The 20,396-nt window shown below is 40.9% G+C and overlaps 1 long non-coding RNA gene across 1 annotated transcript in view; it reads left to right on the forward strand.

Annotated features, from left to right (window-relative positions):
* The window catches only part of LOC109321573, a 17,517-nt gene extending 2,382 nt beyond the window's left edge, over positions 1 to 15,135 (forward strand). The window contains exons 2-3 of the long non-coding RNA XR_002104104.1: positions 7,549 to 7,557; positions 15,014 to 15,135. This is a non-coding gene — a long non-coding RNA (uncharacterized LOC109321573). The remainder of the gene's footprint in view (positions 1 to 7,548; positions 7,558 to 15,013) is intronic.
* The last annotated feature ends 5,261 nt before the right edge of the window (positions 15,136 to 20,396 follow it).

The following is a 20,396-nucleotide window of genomic DNA, read 5'->3' on the forward strand; positions in this document are numbered from 1 at the left end:
GGGGAGGGAACCTGAAGCATACTGATAGGCTTGGCAGTGCTACGCTTGCTAGAAAGAGACTTAGGGGTCATGACTGACCACAAAATGAACATGAGCCACCAATGCGAAGTTGCAGCTGGTAAAGCAAACAAAACCCTGGCTTGCATCTATAGATGCTTCTCAAGTAAATCTCAGGATGTCATCCTTTTGCTGTACTCGGCATTGGTGAGGCCACAGCTGAAGTACTGCATCCAGTTCTGGGCTTTGCAATTCAAGAAGGATGTCAAGAAGCTTGAGAGAGTCCAGAGGAGAGCCACAGGCATGATCAGAGGGCAAGAGGATAGGCCTTATGAAGAGAGGCTGGGAGCCAGGAGAGTCTTCAGCCTGGAAAAGCACAAGCTCAGGGAGTACCTGGTGGCTGCCTAGAAGTACACAAGGGGTGTGCATCAGAATCTGGGAGAACGTCTGTTCACCAGAGTGCCCCAAAGAAAAACAAGGACCAACAGTCATAAACTCCTTCAAAACCATTTTAGGGTGGACATAAGAAAAAATGTCTTTACTGTCCCAGCCCCCAAGACCTGGAATAGCCTCTCTCCAGATGTGGTACCCTCATGGACTCACAAATATCATCACCACCCCAACCCACCCTTTTGTGTCAAGGCCATTAACAAAAATCTTACATAAAATCAGCTGAAAGACTGACTATTAAGGAACCTCAGTAAGAGCATCCCTCCAGCCTTAGACTTCCCCTTTTAATATTACCAACCATTGTCTCCTCTTTATGTAATTACTGCTACTTATCCACCTTAGAATTCACCTCAGAATTCACCTAACAATCCTCATCTTCTTCAGCTTCATTAATAATATCCTATTTGTTACTATTATCAGACACTTTACTGGAGACCATGATCTACCACATTTCCTTAATCTAGAATAGTGGTTTCCTATCTGGGTACTGCAAGGCCCTGCAAGACACAACCAAGTGAAACTCTGCCGTATGTCTCTGTTTCAAGGGTGTATTGGGGGGACACCAGACTAGAAAGTGGTTGCATCAGGAGAGAATGCTCCTGCCTTTAGTAGCTTTATCCACAACCATTCTGCCAGTTACTTCCTTCACATGCCTCCAGGAAAATGAGGTGCTACTAAATTCAGAAAAGTTATGGAGGGTTACAATGAGTCTAGAAGGTTTGGGAAGCACTGGTCTACAAAAATCAGTTTTGTTATTGGGTTAATCTGGCACTTGGTAAAACCCTGCTACATTTTAGCCTGTTTTCCTTTTTAGCTTACTTCTATGTCTTCAATCATTCTTTTCTCCAACATTTGTTCTAAATCTTGGTATACTATTGAGGTCAGACTAAGGGCTGTAGATGCCTAAATTCTATTTTTCCCCTTCTTAAAATATATATACTACATTTATTAGTCACAAATGATATGTCCCAACTTCATAGATTTGTTAAAATTACTTGCTCCTGGCCTTGCAATTTCATGTGCAATTGCCTTCACCATTTCTAAGGTGGGTGGATTAATCTCTGGATAACCTGCAAGATTTACAAATCTACTAGATCTTGGTTAACAGGTGGCAAAATGAAAAAAACCATGACAGTAACTGGATGAGAAGCCATTCTCTTGAATAATCACATCAGAACTACGCAGAAGCAGCAGAAACAATTCATTAATTACTTGTAGAGTATCCATAGCTGGATACTCATTCTGTAAAGTGCTAGAGGTTACTGAGCAACACCCAGTGTCCATCATCCATTTAGAAGTGAAGAGATGAGACAGTGACAAATGGGCTGCTCAGCTACTTTGTGCCTGAAGTTAAAAAGGAGTAAGAATATATGTGCTGCTGCCACAGCTTTGCAGATTCATCCCTGGGACACACAAAGGAAATTAATAAGGAAAAGGTGAAAATTGCAAGTGATGGGTTCACCATCAACAGTCTAGATTTCAATTTTCCTTCAAACCTCTTGCCCTGTTGAGATAACTTTTTTTGTCTGGAATACTCACTTATGGGCTTAATAGAATTGGGACAGAAAAATATATGACCATTCTTTTAAGGGAACCAGTAGCTAAACCAAGTTTATGTTTCTAGGAGACAATGAAATTCATCAGACCTGATCACAGATACCAGTGGGTCTTTCTTTCTGTAAAATCTTTTCCTTTTTTGTGTCCTTGTGACAGGTATTTAGCAGAATTTGCACATTTGTTGAATCTGATAGACCACACCATGACAGCTTCTGCTATGGCCTTGAACTCATGACCTCTGGACTGTCAACTGTGCAGTTCAGCACCTGCACCACCCCAGTCCCTTCTGTAAAATGGGCAACTCACTTAAATCTAAGATTTAAAGAGACATTTTCACTGTGATGCACAGAAATTCCACAGGTAGTAAGTTTCATTTTGTAAGTTCCAAATATCATTTGGAACAGAATCCCTGTGTCCCATGCTAAAATACACCCTAAAATACCATGTTTATGTAAACTTATAGGATATTTGATATTTTCCTCAAAGAAGTTAAATCAGATCTACAACAAGGAGACTCAATTTGTTCTAAAACACTGATAGGACTTTATCTTAATAAGCCTTCCTGAAATATATCAAATGTATACAAGTTACCTGAGAAGCACATACTGTAATGCTTACATGTAGTATGTATAATATTCAAAGAAAGGCATCTGCATTCCAGAGACAATCCACATCTAATTCCTTCATCTACTCAGTCCCCTAGTTCATCACTTTAAAAAATGCATCTAATCTTCTGCTCTTGATCTGGAATGAAAGACTCATCTTAAAATGCACTGCGTTGTCAGTCTAATTCAACAAGAAGAATGATATCTTCACAAAATGATTTTTTAAAAAGAGATTCAGCAGCAGGAATATCTCAATGTAGTGAACAAAATGTGGAGGAAAAGAGATTGAAATTAGTTGAGAAGCATGCACACATGCCATGAATAACAGGTATACAATGGCTATATGCAATAGAATCAGGTAAACTGAATATTTTTGTACAGCACAAGCCAATATTATAGGTAAATACCATCATTTACGCCACAAAACTGTGCTTTCAAATGGTTCTTTCCAGTTCTCTTATTTGACCTTTGAGAAGGCTGTGATTACTTTCAGAATGAGTTTAACATGTTTCTTTCACTTGGTTTAAAATTCAGAGCCTTTGAAATGAAGCTAAGTCTTTGCTGCTTGTTCAAGGTATGGGAGGATTTTTTTTTCTAATGACAGTTGAGAAAGGCACATTGAACCTATGGGCTTCAAACACACAGTTCCCAGAAGGGGCCCAAGTCATGCAATACTTCCACATGTGTTTTACTTTTTACCCATGGGAGCTGCTGTCGAATAGGTTATTCATGTTTGGACTGCAAACTCTCTGTGCCATGTAGTACTGCCCTCAAATACATCACATGAGTACCTTCTGGGCCAAAAGTGGTACAATTGAATTGGTGCAGTGCTGAGGATCAGTCAGGTTAATAGGCCTCTTCCCAGCACTGCACTGATGTGGTTCATGTCTCTGATCTGGGAGATAGTAAGTGAGCGAGCTTGAGGGCACTGCCTTTGCACATGATAAGTTTGCCATCTAGGCAGAGCTACACATGCACATGCCATTTATAGATTTGGGGTCTACATAAGCTACGATTAACACTATTGTGATAAAAATGAAAAAAAATTAAAAGAAGAGTAAAGGGTTTATGCAGTCAGAAAAAAGTTGAGTTCTCAGCAGATACTTAAGGCCACCAAGTCATTCTCAGGATCAGAATTAGAATACAGGATATGGTCACTTCACTTGGTACCTAGCCTATTTTAATTCATATTAAAACATCACAAAAAGACATACTCTTTAGCTAATGCACATTAAAAGTAGGCTAATGCACAGTTTTCTAGTACGTCACAATGGAAGCACTAGATTTAATGTGCATTACCTAAATTGCATCAATGAACGTGTAGATGTGCTCTTGGTTTCTGTCTATAAAATGGAATAGAATAGTAATGCTCAATCCATGAGTCCAGAAATTTGGCAGCAGATCTGTAGTAGGGTTAATTACCATAGCTCTGAGGCATAAAAATAGCACCTGCTGCAGCAGCAGCTGACCACACTGCCACCATTGCCACAGCAGCAGCCAGCACTGCCCAGTGCACTGCAGCTGCTCCCGCCAGGTGTCACTCATTTTATATATGCGGTTTTGATTATTCCTACTGAGATGTAGCACCTTTCATTTGTCTGTATTGAATTTCATCCTGTTAGCTGTACCCCAGCTTTCTAATCACTGAGATCCTTCTATATTACACTCACGTGCTCCAATGTGTTCACAATTCTTCCCAGATTGGTGTTGTCTTCAAACGTATCATCTGCAATCAGTCAATGAATGTCCACTGACACCATAATACTATAACTGGAAGCATCCACATTTGGTCTCAGTGTTGGAGAGAGGGCAATATCTTCACTGAGGGCAATAGTAGAGATGAAAGAATGGATTAAGGTTATTGTTTAACAGATCTCCTTTGATGATGTCTAGGATCAACAGTCAAGAAGCGGGCTCCTATTGTACACTGATGAGTAACAAAGAAGACAGTCCCTGCCCCAGAGAGATTACACTCCAGGGCTAATGAAAGAAAAGCAGCAAAGTGGAATAAATAGGAAACAGTTTGTCCCGCTGCACTGGCTGGTTATCCCTAAATCGGCAGCCAACTGCAGGCTTGGGAACATCCAGCTCCTCAGGAATGCCTAACTGCATCAAACAAATTGTGACAGCTCCTCTCATCTCTAATTCACTTGCTGCTGAAAAAGGAATGTGGCTAGCAGGTATTTCAGCTGCCAATTCTACTGCAGGTAATTTGGGGATTATGGGAAGTCTCCTTATTGCTTTTATATCCTTCCTAACTGAGCAGCTGGGCATTCTATTTCCCATTGGCTTCCTCTGTTTTAGTAAAATCCTTACTAAGATAGAGAGAATCAATTAGAGGAGATGAGCACTGACCCAAAATTCTTTTTTACAAGATTGCACCATGACCTTGGTTTATTCCGGTATAACATAAGGAGACTTTGGGTGAGCTTTTCGGTCTAGTTACTAGAATCTAGCGAAACCCTTATTCAGAATATTTGCTTAGAAGTACTAAAGTCAACAGCAAAGAAGTCTGGCAGGGAATTACAACTGCCAATGAGAGTTACCTGGAGGCATTCTGATAACATTTTCCCAAATGTAACAGAGAGCCTAGGACTCTGCTCCTATAATGGAAGAAAGATGCAGGAGAGTAGGCCCAAATAAACACCAACTGTAAGTACTTACTGGCGAGGGTAGCACAATAGGATGATGTCTACCTGAATAGCAGAAAGCCTGTTACAGTGCTTGTTGCACCACAACAGAACTGGAGGCTGGAGCCTTGCAGGAGAACCTAAGTACTAGTCTTGGCTGCCATAGAGACCAGACAGTGAATCTAAATAGAGGGCACCTGCAGCCAACTGGGTGGAGTTACCTTACTGGAAGGAGGCAGGGCTTTAGGCATATAAGCCCTGACCAGAGCCAAAGCAAGACAGTTTATCCCTACAAGCTGTAGGAGCTTCTGGTCAGGATGCTGCAAGGGAATGCCTGGTGGACTGTGGAGCTGTCCTAGGATTACTAGTGAGTCTCTGGGAGCTTACAAATCTATAACCCAGAACTGCAGGGTTGTGTTGGTGGCAGAGATACGGGAAGGTTTTCCCTTTTAAAGGAGCAGTGAGAACATCTACACATGCATTAATGTGCTGTAGTTACTGCACATTACATTTAATACCTGTAATAACAGGTACTAACAGAACGCACAGTAACCAGCGCGCTACTGTGCAATAGTGCCAGCACATGCCTTCATCGTGATGCTAATGCACAGTAAACTAATTATACTGTGTATTAGCATAGCTTTTTCATGACACAGAGAGCATTTAGTGTCTCATAGACACATCCAGTACTCCACTTTCCCTCTTGTAGGTGTTGGTTTGCCTAGAAGGGTGAGTTTGTTATAGCCAGAGGGCTTATCTTTTGGTTACAGTTCCAACCTGTGGTTTGGGTTGGGACTGTGAGGAGTGGTCTTTAGTGGTCCCATTAGTGCCCTGGAGGCAAGAGTGTGTGCAGAGCCCAGAGCAGAGCAGAGCCAGGGGCCCAGTGCCCAAAGCAAGGCAGAGACGGAGGCCAGGGGCCAGGGGCCTGGCAGACAGAGTGATAGTACACCAACACCTATGAGGCATGAGATGTGGTACAGGGATGAATGGAGCCATGTAATTAGCCCTTAAGGCTAATAGGTGTCCTGGGGCATGGATGGGCAGAGAGTGCCCACTCAGCTCAGGAACAGGGTCAAGGCCAGCAGTGTTCAGGGGGACCTACTGGCTAATGGACAGAATAAAGCTCACTCTAGGACTCTCAAGGCAGCCTTTCTTTCTAACCAATAATTACATCAAGGCATGGTGGGCAAGATGGAGGGGAGGATACTCTAGAGGCAGAATGGGGCACAGGTTGCAGAGCCACGAGGGAGTGTCATAGATGCCCCTGGGAACCTGTTCTGTTGCCACCATTGGCTGCTCGCCTCCTCCCCAACTGTGCTGCCAAGTGCAGTAACCTGAGAGCTGTACTGAGAGCCTACAAAGATTGAGGCAATTTAAGATATTTATCATGTGGTAAGTAGCTCAAATTAGGAAGCAAACCCATTGTGTTTGAAGTAGGAAGGGGAGGAGAAGTTTTTCCTTATTTTTTCTCTATCTGCCTCTACTACATCCTACACAAGGTTCTATCACATTCATGCCAAAGTTTAATAGGCGTTTTGCCATTAACTTCACTGAGAGCAGAATCAACCCACTACAACATGATCTGTGTTTTACATCAGCTTCTGCAGTATGTGACACTAAGTTTCCACTACTATATTTATAGAATATTTATTCTTATTAAGCATTTCTAGCAGGGTCCATTAAAAATGCCCACACATTTTGATTAACATGCATGTAACAGGAAAGCTATGTATGAGATCTGTATTACAAGAAAGTTAAAATAGAAGCAATTCTCAGAAATTTGTAGAGGAACTCCTTCTCCCACAAGTCAAACATTTTAAATCTGTTTCTTAGTAAGATTACTCCAATATGGGAAACAAGATGAAGTAAACTTTGTTCCCTTGATTAGTGTCAGACTCTTAATTCTGCAATGAATCCCAGCAGGCCACAGACTATAGATAGTTCTGAAGATATAGAATCATAGAAATTAAGGGCTGGAAGGGACCTCAAAAGATCATTGAGTCCAATCCCCCTGCTTTGGGCAGGAATACTGATGAGACCAAGTGATCCCAGCAAGGTACATGTCCAGTCTCCTCTTGAAGAGTTCCAGTGTTGGGGACTGTGCAACCTCCTTGGAGAAATTATTCCAGATTCTGCTCACCCTTACCAAAAAAGAAGTTCTTTCTTGCATCCAACCTGAAATTATCCTCTAACACTGCGGTCTTTAACTTTTTTAAGTAGGAGATCGCCTCTGACATTTAAAAACAACCCAAGATCTACTATGCACCACCGCCATCCCATCTACCTGCAACAGGTAAGTCTGTGGGGAGGGAAGGGGGGTGCAGAGCGAGGCAGAAGGAGAAAAAATTATTTGGGGACATGCCTCCCCAACAGGTAAATTCTACCCAGCCAGGGTTCCACTGAACTTCCCCCTGCTCCTGCCTCTGAGGCACTGTCCCTCACCATGGGGGCCTTGATCTAGGTCCCGCCCTTCCCTGCCCCACGGACTGACCTTCTGGGCTGGGGCATGCATGTGCATGCATTCAGGCACTCAGCCCCCCACCTCAACCCTGGATTGACTCCAAGAGGCTCTGAGATCTATTGCAAGATCAAGATCCACTGGTTGGTGACCACGTCTCTAACAGTTTATGGCCTTTTAAAATCCCAGTGAATTTGATAATTATTTTCAATTAAGTTAATTAGTCAAAAAATGAGGTTTTTTAACCCACATAAAAACTGAAACTTTCCTATTTCCAATATTTCCTAAAGAAAAATCTGATTGTTATTCAGTCTGTCTTTGAATCACTAGGCAGCTAAAATCATTGCTATTTATTATTTGTATTGTAGGAACCGGGAGTATCCATCATAGATCCCATGCATTAGGTGCTGCACAAAGATTGAACAAACAGTCTCAAATACATTTTAAAGTTAAGGTGGCTATTTGATTGATTATTCTTTTTATTATATTTCAGACACTACATTTATATTCCTCGTTTATGAACAGTGGTGCAGGGATTGTTAGACCAGGGACCAGCAGAAATAATGTATTGTGTCATGTTGGATATGGTAGATAAAAATAGCACTTAGTGCAGCCTAACTTCTGTTGTCAGTGCTCTTTCCAGGAAAAGACAGAACTAGATATAAATGCATATGTGCAAGATACACCAGTGTACCAAAGGATTGCTCAGCAATGCACAACAATGCATATGGCATAATATTATGAACACCAGTCACTAAAAAATATGTGGATGGAGACTGGATCATGGGAGACCTGAATACCTGGAAAGAATGACCTATGAAGGAGCTTAATAAAGAAAAACTTTTTTAAGGAGGAATTGGTTAAAAAAATATTTAGTTAATTGAAGGTACTAAAAGTATATACAGGCAGTCCTTGACTTACAACGTTTCAAGTTACAACATTTTGCACTTACAACGTTTATAAATTGACATCCTGTTTCAACTTTATGATGTCAGTTTTGACTTATAAAGCTTGATCTGATGCGATGCCACGCCAGTGAACAAGTTTGCTGTGTCGCTCATCATCTCCCTGGAGAACATCTGGCCAAACTTCCTTGGACGCTTTCTTAAAGAAAGCAGACCAGACTCCAGAAAAACTTGCAGCCAAGACTCCTGAGAAGACTCCAGACAAGAACCTTCAAAAAGTCCAGCAAAGTCACCTTCCAAAGTCCTTCCAGAAGTCCTTCCAAACCAATATAATTGCTATTTATATTATAAATACATTAATGTAGCTATATTATTACTCTTCTATAATTGAGTACAAAATTCTGGGGTATTTTTGCTGAAAATAGGGTATCCGGCCTCAGTTCAGGAACCACTCCCCCATTTATAACATAGTTTCTTATAAGAAAATTGGTTCCAAGTTACAATGTTTTGACTTAAGACACAGTTTTCAGGAACCTGTTGTGTCATAAGTCCAAGGACTGCCTGTACAATGCTGCTTTACATCCTACAAAACAGGAATTAAAATGGATTTAAACATGATCATGGATACAAAATTCATAAAATGAGATGGTTTAAGGATGGTGACATTTCCTCTAATACACAACCAAAGAACAAACACGTAAGAGGATTTAATTTAGAATGGCTGTAATACAGCTGAAGTAGAAGGATAAATCGATAGTGTGAGCCAACTGCTTGTGTTACACAGGACAAAGGTTTTACCTATATAAGAATTCTGCATCAGTTTATTTGAAATTGGCTCTTAAAGAGATTGGTTAAACTGGAAGAAGCCTCTGAATAGATACTTCATTTCCCTTAAAAATGGCTTATTTCACTTTAATTTAAACCAATTTCTAACTGCCCTTCACTAGGTCTTCATTATAAAGATGCCTTTTTACATGAGATAGCTATCTGGAGTTGAAATCCTCATGACACCACTAAATGAGGTCAACCTTGACTTCAGACAACTACAGGTAAGTAAGAACTGCCCAGATTGGTTGGCACCAAAATTATTCACACACACACAGCTGTCAGGAATTAATTTTGTCCAGTTCAGTAAACTTCTTGATTATGAGATCTGGTTGGAAATTAGGAAAAAACTTTTAACAAATGTGTCTAAAGAAAAATTTCCCCATTTCACCTTTGAATGTTTGGAATTCAAAATGAAATATTTAATTCACATTTCAAAAATAAACTTGACAGCTTTACTGTCATAACTGACAAAATAAATTAGCAAAAAAAATTAAATTTCTTCTTTGCTTTAGTTTGAAATTCATAGAAAGAATCCTAGAGAATTAGGGTTGGAAGGAACTTCAGGAAATCATCTAGTCCAACCCCCTGCTCAAAGCAGGACCATCCCCACCTAGATCATCCCAGCCAAGTCTTTGTCTAGCCGGGTTTTGAAAACCCCCAAGGATGGAGCTTCCACCACATCTCTGGGCAACCTGTTCCAGTGTTTTACTACCCTCCTAGTGAGAAAATTCTTCTGAATATCTAACCTAAACTTTCCTTGCTGCAACTTGAGACCATTGCTCCTTGTTCTGTCATCTGTCACCACTTAGAATAGCTTAGCTCCATCCTCTTTTGATCCCCACTTCAGGTACTTGAAGACTGCTCTTAAGTCTTCTCTCAGTCTCCTCTTCTCTATACTAAATAAGTCCAGTTCCCCCAGTCTTTCCTCATAAGTCATGTCCCCCAGGCCCCTCAACATTTTTGTTGCCCCCCCCCACTGGACCATCTCCACTTTGTCCACATCCCTTTTGTAGTGGGGGACCCAAAACTGAACACAGTACTCCAGATGTGGCCTCACCAGTGCTGAATAGAGGAGAAAAATTACTTCCCTTGACCTACTAGCAATGCACCTTACAATGCAGCCTAGTATGCCGTTAGCCTTCTTGGCAACTAGGCACACTGCTAACTCATATTCAGGAGGGCCGTGTGAAGCTTCAGTTCCTGATTCAATTTGGTAGAGATTGGCCCAATTCGGTGGCCGAATCACTGAATCCAAATTGAATCAGAGGACCCTAATCTCTCTGAATTGAACCAGAATCCTCCAAATCGATTTGGAGAGATTCATTGATTTGGACATAGACACAGCTTTAATTGTTTTTTCTATATACGTATAGGTAGCAAGTGGTTCACAAATGCCATGATGCTGGGGTGCATGGAGCATCCCACAGGAGTGCAGGGGGGTCCCCAGTGTGCTTGACAGCAGACCCAGAAGTGGACCAGAAGCACTTCCAGTCCACTTTCAGGTCCACTGGAGAGCGCACAGGGCTCCCCCCCTGTAGCCCCCTAGCTCAGCGACTGGTGACTCCTGGGTCTGGGGGGGTACCTGGGTCCCCCACAGCTGATTGCTGAGCTGGGGGAGGCACTGGGGGGGCCCCTATGCACTCCCCAGAGGACTTAGAAGTGGACTGGAAGTACTTCCAGTCCACTTCTGGGTTCACCGCTGAACACACAGGGTGCTCTCCCCACACGTCTGGGATGTTCCATCTGCCCCAGCACTGCAGCACTCATGAGCCACACCGGGTACCTTGAGGTATGTTAAAAAAACACTTAAAGCTATTTCTATGTCCAAATCCCTGATTCTCTGAATCAGCATCGAATCTTTAGATTCGGATTTGGCTGAATCAAATTGGGGACAGTGATCCGAATCAACAAATTGAATTACTGTCCCTGATTTGGGCTGAATCTGAATCCGAATCAAATAGGGCCCATTTCACACACCCCTAATATTCGGCTTGTTGTCCACTGTAACCCACAGGTCCTTTTCTGCAGAACTGCTTCCCAGCCAGTCAGCCCCCAGCCTGTACCGGTGCACATGATTCTTCTCTCCTAAGTGTAGGACTTTGCATTTGTCCTTATTGAACCCCATGAGATTTCTTTTGGCCCAATCCATCTTGGTCACTCTGAATCCTAGCCCTACCCTCCAATGTATCTATTACTCCCCACAGCTTGATGTCATCTTCAAACTTGCTGAGAGTGTACTCTATGCCATCCTTCCAGGTCACTGATGAAGACATTGAACAAAACTGGCCCCAAGACCAACCCCTGGGGCACTCTACTTGATACTGACTGCCAATTAGACATCGAGCCAGTGATTACTACTCTCTGAGTCCAATGTTTCAGCCATTTTTCTATCCACCTTACAGTCCATTCATTCAGCCCATACTTCCTTAACTTGCCTGCAAGAATGTTGTGGGAGACCGTATCAAAAGCCTTGATAAAATCAAGGTACACCACATCCACTGGTCTCCCTGCATCTACAGAGTCAGTTACCCTGTCATAGAAGGCAATCAGGTTGGTCAGGCATGACTTGCCCTTTGTGAATCCATGCTGACTGTTCCTAATCATCTTTTTCTCTTCCAAGTGCTTACAAATGGATTTCTTGAGGATCTGCTCCACGATTTTTCCAGGAATTAAGGTGAGGCTAACTGGTCTGTAGCTCCCTGGATCCTCCTTTTTCCCTTTCTTAAATATTGGCACTGTTTGCCCTTTTCCAATATCCAGGACCTCTCCTGATCACTATGAGTTTTCAAAGATGATGACCAATGGCTCTGCAATCACATCAGCCAACTCCCTCAGCACCCTCAGATGCATCCCATCCAGCCCCATTGACTTATTCACATCCAGATTTCCTAAGTAGTCTCATCTGTTCTTTCACCACTGAGAGCTGCTTACCTCCTCTCCAAACTGTGCTGCCCAGTAAAGTAGTCTGGGAGCTACCCTTGCCTGTGAAGACGGAGGCAAAAAAGGCATTGAGCACTTCAGCCTCTTCCGCATCATCCGTAGGTTGCCTCCCCTATTCAGTAAGGGACCCACACTTACCCTGGTCCTCCTCTTGCTACCAACATACTTGTAGAACCCCTTCTTGTTACCCTTCATGCCCCTGCTAGCTGCAATTCCAATTGCACTGTGGTCTTCCTACTTCATCCCTGCATGCCGAAGCAGTGCTCTTATACTCCTCCGTATTTATTTGTCCAAGTTTCCACTTCTTATAAGCTTCCTTTTTGTGACTTAGTTTAATCATCCGCCCCTACCCATGGCCAATGTTTGACACTTCAGAGGAAGGTGAAAGGATCCCAGAAGCCATGTAATGCATTCAAGAAAAAGCTAAAAATGTCCTGTCTTCACTGGGACTAATATAGCATGATATGGTGCCATATTGTAGTCCTTAAGCTTGGCAGAATTAATGATAGAGAGTGGATGTCCTTCCCTAGTTGTATCTTCAAGTTTCCACATCTTATAAAACTGCCTTTCTGTGATTTAGTTTACTGAAGAGTTCCCTAGTAAACCAAGCTGGTTATCTGCCATACTTGCTAGTTTTCCTGTGCATCAGGATGGTTTGTTCCTGGACTCTCAGGAAGGCTTCCTTAAAGTACAGCCAAATAAGCTTAACTGATATAAATGTCTGCTTGAGGGAAAACCAAAAAACCCACTATTGAGTAAGATTAATGGAGCTGTATATTTAGTGTATTGCATCTTCCATAGCTATTCTCTATATAAATAGAACATAACTGAAGTCCATCTTCTTTTTGTTTTATCTCCGTATTTCTCAAACAGTTCAATGAAGGATACTTTAGTGATGGAAAGAGTGACACATTAAAATTATTTTTTTTCATAGGAGTAATTTGAACTTTCATAAATATATGTGTAAAGCTAGTTAGCCTTTATATGTGAGTTTCTACTAGAAATTCCATTAAGGTTGCATTTTTCCCTTTAATTAAGTGAAGTAGATGTGTGGTTTATAAAGGAAGATTCTAAAATGTATTTGAAGGCTACCTCTCATAAAAAATAACAGGTGAATATGAGTCATGATTATATGTCTGTCTGTTTCAAAAACCGTGACTATTATAAAAGCATTTCCATTGATGTGTTGTATCACAGATTAGCAGTAAAATATACTTGTAATATCCTGTTGATTTATCCTTGTACGTTGTGCAGTAATTCCTTCCCAGAAAGGCATGGAATAAGCAAAAGGTCTGCATAACCCATCAGCAAATTGTCTGGCAGTAATTATTAAAGCAAACAAAATAAGGAAATGGGAGATTATATCTAGCATTTTGGGCCTGACCCAAAGCCCTCTGAATAGAAACTTTCCCAGTGATCTCTACATCCATGCATATGCCATTTTCACAGTGAACCTGGGAGTGCCACCAAGAATCAAGACCTTCATGCATCCTCCTGTTCTATACATGCTCAGTTACACAGAGCTGATACCCAAGCATGTATCGTGGTGCCACTCTCAGGTACTATTTGCCAAACTGCCATGCTTGGGAATGTATGTACAGTGCAGAAATCAGGGCAGGGCTCTTTCTTGGTGGTAATCTTGGGCTCAGCAGGGAAGTAATACAGATGTGTTCTATGTTTTTAAGAGCTAGATTTGTGGACTTCTTCACCTACTGACATCAGGGGCAAAACTCCCATTGGCTTCTTGGGTAAAGGGCCTGGCTCTGTGTGAATAAGGCTGGTAACACCTCAAGACACAGTTCTAAGTCCCATTTGATGGGAACTCAATAAGGCATATCCAGTAAGTGGAACAGGTACAAAAGAGTATACTTCCAGTACAAATGGATTTATGAATTACAGGCAGATGGAAGGGGAAAGTGTGCCTTTACAAAAGGGAATTATTGACTGAGGCACATGCAGTTTAAGAGATGGCTGCCTTCTTCCACCAAAATAGGAAGCATAAATTGAAGATAATAACAGATTAAGCATGAAGAGTGTTTACGAAATTTATGCCTATATGGAAATGACTGGATGTGTGAGATGTACTAGTGTTAGCTACAAAGAACAAACTCACAGGATCATCATAAAATTCTAGTTTATTAGACAGATGCAAAAGTCAGATCATAAACCTTGGGGCTGATCCCCTGAAACACACGCACATTCATGCGCGCACACATACTCACAGTAGCTACCTATGAACACTAAGCACCAGTGTCAAGATATACCTACCCCAAGTGCTGGAGTCCGTCGTTGAGGCCAGTTGAGGCTCCTTTCAGTGCGATGTTGCTTCAGAAGGGGGTTGCCAGCTGGTCCTTCTGGCTGGGCAGGCAGGGTACTGGTCAGGTCAAAAAGGGCACCCTTGGGGGTCATTCTTCACTGCCTTTTATCCCTCTCTGGCAGACTTTGGTGACTCCCCAGTTCTGGGGCTTACTCAATCCAGAGGTGGTTGACCTTGTGGGACATTCCCCTTGGTGGTTGCTGGATGGCAGCTGTCAGCCCCAGGGGTCATGTCCGCAGGTATGTACAGTCTTGAGAGTCCATTGATGAAGTTTGATTAATATACTGCTGTGGTAAATAGGGCTCTGGGGGCGGTTGATCGGGGAGTGGATTCAGTTCCAAGAGTCAGTCTTCGGTGTTGATTAGTTCAAACAGGGGCTTCTGTACCTTTAACAGTGAAGTTTCAGGGAGTTCCTGGCTCTTTATTGATCCTTTCCTTGCTGCTTAGTCTGTGGGTGTTAATTGCTGCTCATTAATCTGTTAGCCTGTCTTGTTACACAATCAATCAAGATTCATTCAGGGACCCTCTCCATACAAAGAAGCCATGGTTTGATTCCCACCATTGCTAACATTATTACATGGTACAACTGGCTTTTAAATTTAAAGTACATTTATTACAAAGTTAAAAAGCATAGAATATAAATCATAAAAGGGTGAAATGCCATGGCACATACAACAAATAGACCAAATACAATGGTGGGGGGGGACATACTGATGCCAGAATACTATTTTATACCTATAAATGCATCTACAAACTATATTTTTATTACAAGTACACCTTATAGTCTATAAAAATAATAATAATATAATAAAAGAAGAAGAGGGAGGAAGGAATAAAAGGTAGAAAAGAGAAAGCATCCCCAAAAGTGGAACAAATACTGCAAAAGGGGATTTTTGCCATACGGAGAGGCTTCACATTGGAGCGGGGGAGCAGGCAAAAAAAGTTTTCTTGCTACACTAGCAAAAGCAGCAAATGTTGCAATTCTGAATACAGTACAATCAGAGACTGTAACAGAAACTGAAATGAGAGCACTTAGATCCCATAGTGTTGGGCATTATATGAAACCCAAAATAAAATGACAGGTTTGACACAGAAGTATACACGCATATGTTATATGTATATAACACACAGCCCAGCATGCTCCTTTCACTTTGGCTGTGGTCTTCGAAGTAACATTGTCTTTTTGCATGTTTTAAGGTGCCCCACATGCACAACATGCTTTATGAAAAATAAATCATAATAAATTTGGAGTATCTTCATTTGTTTAAGGTAAGTTATGCACCCCTGTGCTCACACTGATACAATTATTTTTACCTTATCATCTTCCCCACTAAGAAACCTCCTAACTTTTCCTAATCACATGAATTTGACATTGTTTTGTCAATGTAAAATGTGAAAAGTAATGTCAAGAAGAAACTCAGAAGTTCCCAAAGACAAGTGGAAGTTACAGTGAATTTGGTTAAAAATAAATACTGGTAGCAAAGAAAGATTTATTCACTTCCTATAGAAACTAAGAAAGCACTGTTCTTGCAAAATGTGGGTCTTCAGCCAGCAAAATTTATGACTTAGTGGATGAACTTACAGCTCCCTCCAAATAAGCTCAAATTAATGAGCGGGTTAGTGGACTTAAAGCAGGAAACCGTGCTTCTGTAAGAGAGACTGGCAGCCATAGAAATTTCTCTGATGCTCAGGTGATGTGTAACAGCCTTATCTCCTCCAACTAGGTAGGATAGGAAATACTATGGTCTCTATAGTGCATCCCACATTGGCCTTTGCTGAGATTTCATCAAGGGGTTCAACTGTTATTGTACTTCAAGGACTGAACACTTGACACCAAGAATTAGACGGAGATAATTCATTTCAAATACTATAAAAATTCCTGGATAACTGTCAAATGGTGTCAGTTTCTGCCACTACTGACCTGGGCCGAATTGAACCAATTACCTAAAAATTGGTATTATGCCTATTTACACCAACTGAAGATATGACACACTGAAATTCTGCCATCATTCTGCTTAGTTAAATCCCTCTAGTGCTCTTCACAGATGCATGACATAAAATTGTAACTATATCAACCCTCTACAAACCTCTGCTAATACATGTGGGTCAGGAGGGCTAGAGGTATGATTCTTGACCAACAAGGCTGTGCTGGCCGAAGCCTTTAGTGGATATGCAGTTATACTGGCAAAACCATGCATTTGCCAGTATAGCTTATTTTATTTAAGGCAAAGTGTTGCCCTAAATAAGACAGCCCTTCACAGTCATACCAGGAGTGCTTTGCCCATATCACTATACTGGCAAAGCATTCCTAGCACAAACCTGGCTTCCAGGAAAAGTGGATGAACGGTAAAAATTACTATGACAGAATAACCTCCACTTGATCAGTCTGTGCTAGCATTAAGCTTCAAAACCTGTATTTACACAGCTGCCATCTGTTACAAACTATTCCATTCTGATTTTGTCGTTAATTGTACTTTGAAAGATTATAAAGCTCTGCCTGCTAAAATTACCTATTAATGTTCAGGCGTTCTCTGAGAGCAGTTTTCTACAGCAGGCCTCTTTTCATCTACAGCATCCTCCAAAATGGAATGAGTCATGAGAGCCAGGGACCTTGTTCAGAGAGCAATAGGTATGAATTCTCCACTTAAGATTCTGTAGGCAAATCTGAAAAATAAAGAAACACTATTTGAACTTGACCAGGGACTTCTCATCCAAACCAAAGACTTCTTCTGTACCCCTACGATCCAGATATAGACAGAACAGGAAATCCATGTTATTTGCATATAGGGTTGAATAAGACATACTAAAAGCCAATTTCAGATACACAAATATGGCTCAGGAATGGCTAATTTAAAAATGATGAGAATCTCCCACTAGGGAAAAAAGTAAACTATCCCCAGTGCTTTTCATAAAAAAATCCCCAAATATCACCATAGTTCCTTTTGAGAGCTTGCAAATAACCAACAAGGAACCAAGGAACTTGCAATGCAGCTAAAGTAAAACGTCTCTTCTTCAGGTGAAAAAGCATTTCCAGTGTTTGATGTAAACAAAGTAAGGTGGAGCATACAGCATCTCTAGCTGTGTTTTTTATGGAACAAAGCTAGATATTTCCGCACTTACTTTACTCATGGCATACACAGATCCAATCCTCCTTTTTGCTGATTTGAGCACTGGGGTCCACCCTTACCTTTGGTGGATTCTTCTAAGCATGCATCTGACAAATGGTCAACATGTTCTGAATACTGCAGTTCAGCATTGTAAGAATTTTCTACTACAGTCACATTTCCTCTGAAGCTAACAACCTAGGAAGATGACCTACACTTCCACAATCTCACAAAAAACATGCTTCTTTATGCAAGTTAACCTTGTGATTAGTAATTTTAAAAAAGCTTTTTAGGGCTTGTGTACACATAAAGCTATTCTGGAATTACTTCATATGTAGACATATATGTTGGAAAAAATACAAATTTATTCCAGATTATCCATTCTCTTCTAAATTCATACTCTATTTAATGCAGAATAATTTCCATGTGCATACAAGCCCTTACAATATGATTTTAAAAGCAGTCAGTGTTGGCCTAACTAGATTCCTACTGAAATCAATGGTAGAACAGAACAAGAGGACTTCTGAAAATCTTACTCTTTGGGCCTTTTATATAAGCATGTAACTGACTATAGTTCTGTACGGATGATATGTGGCTTTGTCTTTGAGTTGAGGTTGGGCCACAGGCTGAATCTGGCCCATGAAAGGATATTATCTGGCCTGCAAAGCTGAGGTGTTGGTAGCAACTTAGTGGCAGTGGGGATCAGCAGTGAGGGAAGTAATGGTAGCATGAGGATTTGTTGGCAAAGAAAGAAGTGGAGGCAACTCACTTTCAAATCAAGTTTTGTTACTTTGACTTGTTGCTGCTAAAAGGTTGCCAACCCCAACTTAAAAAGTAAAACAAAAAATTAATGTTGTAGAGAATAAGGTAGACTATAAAGATATTGAACATGAAACAAATTAATCCTATATGTAGAAAAAATGCCTAATTCTGAATAACAGTTCTGTGACATTTTAATTTACAAATAGGACTGCCTGAATGATTCTCTGTAGCCTGTACCCAGTTGATGGGCAAGATGTATACTGCAGTGTCATTTAATGCAGTATTTTTATGAATGTGACAGAAGAAGGTTGAATAGAGGTATGGCAACATTTGAAGTTGCCACAAGCTTTTAAAATTTGTCAAGACCAGAGAGAGCTTAAGGAATTTCAGACTGACCTACCAGAGCATAATTACAGATGAAGTTCAGTAAAGGCAAGAGCAAAGTGAAGCATACTGGAAATCCTTATTAACCAATCACCACTCCAGGAAGAGCCTTGGACATCCCTATAGAGAGAGCAATTAAAAATTATCAGTTCGTTGTGCAGCACCAATCCAAAAAATTGAGATGCTGGTTTCCCATGAAACAGAGATTGAATAATAGTGAAAATCTATTAATGCTCAATAGCGTACTTTATCTCGATTGCAGTGTTCCAGTTGGTTACTCAGGATTTTCAACAGAATCAGAATCATAAATGTTCTGCTTTCATTTTCACATTTTACCCTTGAAAATGCACACACAAAAAGAGTAAGCAGAAATAGAGAAAGCTCAGTGGTAACCACTGTATCTAGGTGCCTATGCCTCTTTAGAGGAATAAAAAAGATACAGACTGTTCACTTTAAAAGAAATAAACAAGAGGCGACATAGTGGATGTCAATAAAACAGCAAACGGTACACAGAAGTTTGCTTAGAGGTTGAAATAAATTCATTCTCATAACACACAAATAAAGTAGCAGCTAATTACATTCATGGATGGCAAACTTAAAACTGACAACAATCATAACATGAATAATTAAGCTGTAGAACTCCAAGCCATAAAGTTAGCATTCAGGTATAGAGTTTAAGAGAACTGTAAAAAGATTTACTTTTATATGAACAGTAACAAAATCTGCAATTACATCTATAAACCTGAAAAAGAACATCCTGTATTCGAAAGCTTGTCTAACTCTATCCCAGCTACACAGTTGGTCTAATAAAAGATAATCACCCTAAGAAACCCTTTCATCCCACATAGCTTAACTGTTGGGAGTTTATTGAAAGTGGTACAATTTTGTCAGGTAAATGAGGTTGTAGAAAGCCAGATCCTATTCTATCTATTGGATGTTTATGTGGGTGTGTCTATACATGCATTAGTGTGCTGTTGCTACTGTACATTTAGTTTAGTACCTCTACTATGAGGTACAGTAGCAATGGCACGCCATCTTTTTGTGATGCTTAACACACAGTAGACTAATTCTACTGCGCATTAGCACAGTTTTTGCTGTGATGCACTAATGTGCAATAGAATTAGTCTACTGTGCATTAAGTATCTCATGCAGATGCGCTCAGTGGCACTTTAGTGTGTACATACCATCCTGTGGAGTCTCTAAAGAGCCAGTAATGTATCTGCTTTTGTGAGATGCCTTCATCAAGTGGCTCAGGATCTGATGGCTAATTGCCTGTGGGTGCATCTACACATTCATTAATGAGCTGTAATTACAGTACATTAAGTTTAGTACCTGGGGCACTAATTAGCATGGGTTGGAGCAGACTAGATTAATGGAGTCTGCTACAAATCTGCTGGAGCATGCTAATTAGCGCACTCCAGCAGCCTCTATGTTGTGTATTCAGCGTCCCCAACACATT

This window comes from Crocodylus porosus, unplaced genomic scaffold, assembly GCF_001723895.1.
Source record: "Crocodylus porosus isolate Cpor-Errol unplaced genomic scaffold, CroPor_comp1, whole genome shotgun sequence".
Classification (NCBI taxonomy): Eukaryota; Metazoa; Chordata; order Crocodylia; family Crocodylidae; genus Crocodylus; species Crocodylus porosus.